Source organism: Marmota marmota, unplaced genomic scaffold (genome assembly GCF_001458135.2).
Source record: "Marmota marmota marmota unplaced genomic scaffold, marMar, whole genome shotgun sequence".
Lineage (NCBI taxonomy): Eukaryota > Metazoa > Chordata > Mammalia > Rodentia > Sciuridae > Marmota > Marmota marmota.
The window spans coordinates 220,616-224,622 of record NW_025999870.1 but is presented as its reverse complement, the minus strand read 5'-3'; positions in this window follow the sequence as shown (position 1 = coordinate 224,622).

Here is a 4,007-nt window from a genome sequence, read left to right as displayed (position 1 = left end):
CTAGGGTCTGTATTAAGCCACTGAATTGTTTCAAGCAAGGGGACATTATCTGTAGACTGCAGTATCTTCAAAGAGATCATCTGGATCTAGTTGGACCCAAAATTTATAACCACCCAGTTATAAATCACGTAGTTTGACGCCATAAACGTTCTAAAGAAGTATGGGGCAGAACAAAACAAAGAACAACTAGGTGGAGCACAGAGGTTAATAAATAGGGTTTAGCAGATCTGTGCCCTCCCTAAACTTTGTATGTAAAATTCATTTGGTAGGAGGAATAAAGAAAAAGAAGGAAGGGTAGCATGCTCAAACAGGTCTCTGACCCTTAAAAAGTTAAGAAACACTCTATCTTTAAGTTCATTTGAGTACTATTGAAATACTTTTTCAGCATGGAAAGGCAGAGACCAAGGAGAAGCTAACAGCTTGGCAATCTGTCTAGTCCACTGATAATGGAATATATTGTCTTTTATTTTTATTTTTGTGGTACTTGGGACTGAGCTAAGGGCCTCTTGCCTACCAGGCAAGCACTCTACCACTGGCTACACCCTCAACCCTAAATTACCTTCGTTCTTACAAACATCAAAAGTGACTAATCTTCTGACTTAGTGTAAGAAAAGGCAACATGATCACTAATTCTTAAAACATAGTTATTTTAAAAGATAATATGTTCATTGCAGATTTCCAGGCACGTGAGCCACCTCCCAGGGCACCACCTGGCTGACACCTTCCCACCAGATCAAATAAACCACTCCAAGCTCCGCCTTTTATAATCCACCCAGAGAAGACAGGAAAAGCTGTGGGAGTCCAGACAAGGTTTTCTAGCATCAAGAAGGAACTAATGACAAGCAGGAAGTTCCAGAGCCAGCCTCTGAAAAGCAGGAGGGGGGAGCAGGAGAAAGACTGGATAGGATGGCAGCATCCAATTGTGGCAGTCACTTCCACCCCCTGGATAGTCCAGAACAACAAGAAGAGGCCAGGGCTGGGGATGTGGCTCAAGCCATAACTCGCTCGCTTGGCATGCGTGTGGCCCGGGGGTTCGATCCTCAGCACCACATACAAACAAAAATGTTGTGTCCGCCAATAACTAAAAATTAAATATAAAAAAATTCTCTCTCTCTCTCTCTCTCCCCCTCCCTTTAAAAAAAAAAGAAGAAGAAGCCAGCTAGCCCTTCCTACAAAGGCAGCAGGGGAGGGGGCTATGGCGTCAGTAAAAAGAAAAAGGTCTACTCCGCGCTTGTGCAGGCTGACAATGAGAGAGTGCATGAGCATGGCCGGCTGGGTGTTGTGCACATGCGCAGTATCAGGCTATGGTCGTGCTGGCTGAAGTAGATACTGGTTGGTGGTGTAAATGAGTATTTTTCCTCCCTCTTACTTACACTTCGGCTTTGGTTAGACTCACCACCCACCTTGTACTGTGAGGCGAGAAGAGGAGATGAGTGGTTATTACAAATTTAGAACAAGGACTGCCCATTCCTATGGAGGTAGCACTTCCAGTGAGGCGCATGACTTAGGACTTGAGTGTTTTTGAAAGGTAGCGGGTCTCCCGTTGGTGCATCCTACAGACATTCGCTGAGTGTCTGATGCAGAGTGCCTTGTCCTACATGGAGGAATATAGAGAAGCATTGATAACATATGATTTCCCTCATTTAGGAAATTTTTAATTATCCGCATTATGATACCAGAGCAGAGACAGGCTGGACTCTTAAAACATCCTTTGTGTTTTCAAACATAATATAAATGAAATCACACAGAATATCATTTTGTTTCCCTCTAGGTTCCTTTTGGGAAAAGTCTTGAGACTTTTTTGTGTGTGTGTGTGTGTGTGTGGAAAAGTCTTTATGAGACCTAAGTACATCTGTCATCTTGTACAAGCATTAACTACTGGTGGACCTTTGAATTAATTTTGCTCTGATTCCAGGCATGCTCCACTTGTGCATATTCTTTATTGGATTCTTTTCTGAGATCTATTATGAATACTTTCTCCCAATATGCCTATTTTTTTGATATTCAGTTATGCCAGGGCCAAGAAATGTAGTCATTACATTTTGGGAGGAATGATTGTTTGACACCAAAAGTAGCATTGATCAACTGCTACCATAGCAATCTTCAGAGAATGACCAAATGACTTCAGGATGCTGGAAATAGAAAGGAAAACAACTTGGCTTCTGTCTCTGGGAACATCTCTTAAATTTTTGTCCTGATGTAATTCCCTGATCCGCAGTCATTAGCACAGTACTTTCTTGAGAACTGCCTGGAAGTTTTCTATAGGTGATCCTCATCTGTGTTGTTTGCTCAACCTTTCTGTTATATTTCAGTTCAGTTAAGTCAGCAAGTGTTTAATAGTATTGTGTTTCTGGTATGTCCCCAAAAGTATGCTTAAGATATTTCAAAGTATGATATCCTGTTCCCTCCCTCCCAAAAGCTTCTCAGACCAAGAGAATGACAGGTATATATTGTATTAGTTTTCTTTTGTTGCTGTTATGAATTACCACAAGTATCTTAAATAACTCATCAGATGAGAAGGTCAACCCACTGAAAAACTGCTGTCTGAGAGTGGAGTGTTGGGGAGAAAAAAAAAGCTTTATGCAGTGGCCAAAAATGGGAAGAGGGAGCTTTGCCCACAAATAAGCTTCTGGACTCTAGCAGGTGGTTGAAGATTACAGATCTAGGATAGGAATGGTGAGAGAGGGGCTAATAAAAGGAAGGGATATTCATGTCTTTTCTGTGACTAGGTAGTGATCATCCAGGAAATTGCATGCTACCTTTTTTCACTAAATCCATGATCTGGTGTGTCTGGGCATGGCAGCTGGCAGGTGTCTTTAGTTTTAAGTGGGGAGAAACAAGGAAGGTGGGTCTTGTCATATTAATCCTATATTATAGTTTGGGGCAAAACATTTCTCAAATGTTCAACAGGTTTACTTGTGGAGCTGAATAGAATCTGACCCAAAAGTTAATACAACAAAGGAGATACACGTAATAAAAAGATAGAGATGCCAACATTCAGTCACCCATGGGACATCTGCAGTCCCAAGTGAATAGTTAGTGCTTTCAGCAAAAGTGGTCTTCAGTTCCCTAAACAGAAATGTAGGCAACAGTTATCATCATAGTCCACATATCAGAGGTATTATCTAAACAAAGCTAGTGGAAGACTAATAATTTATTATTAGCTCTGTGATCTCCAAAATTAGCAATTTAAAGTCAATAAATAGCAAGTGAAGCTAGAGGATTTATTTAAGTTTTCTTTGGTAACACATTCATTAGCTCATGGTTCTATACATCAGAAGTTCTAGTATAACATGACTGGTTGTTTTCTGCTCTGGGTATTACAAAGCTGAAATCCAAATGTTTGTTGGGCTTTCTTCTCTAAAGGTCCTGGGGGCATTCAGCCTCATTCAGATTGTTGGCATAATTCAATTATTTTGGGGCAGTAGGGCTGTGGGTCCCTATCCCCTTCCTGGCAGTCAGCTGCTGCCTATATTCCTGGGCACATGGCTTCCTACGTCTCCCAACTGGCTATGGAGAATCTCCCTTTATCCATTCCTTTTCAAGCTTCAAATATCTCTGACTTGTCTGGATTTTGATTTAAAGGATTTATGTGATTAGGACAAGCCTACATAGATAATCGCCTTTGTTTACAGTCAGAGAATTTGGACCTTAGTTGCATTTGCAAATCTCCTTCACCATAGTAACTAGATAAGGGTTTCTCCACCATAGTGACTTGAATAACTGGGAGAAGGTGCTTGTATACCTGGGACCATGCTACAATTCTACCTATCATCTACATGGGGAAATATCATAATTTCTAACCTTGAGCCCAAGTTGATTATATATAACTTCCATGTAAGTGTTTTACTGTGGCAGGACAGAGGAAGATGATAATTTGTTATAGTAGTATAGGAGAGGTGGGGAGACAAAGGGACTTGAGATTGACTGAGGGGTGGTGGGTTTGAATGGGGAAGGCATTCCTGGCTCAGAGCTTTGTATATATTAAAATTAACTCAGGCTCCCCA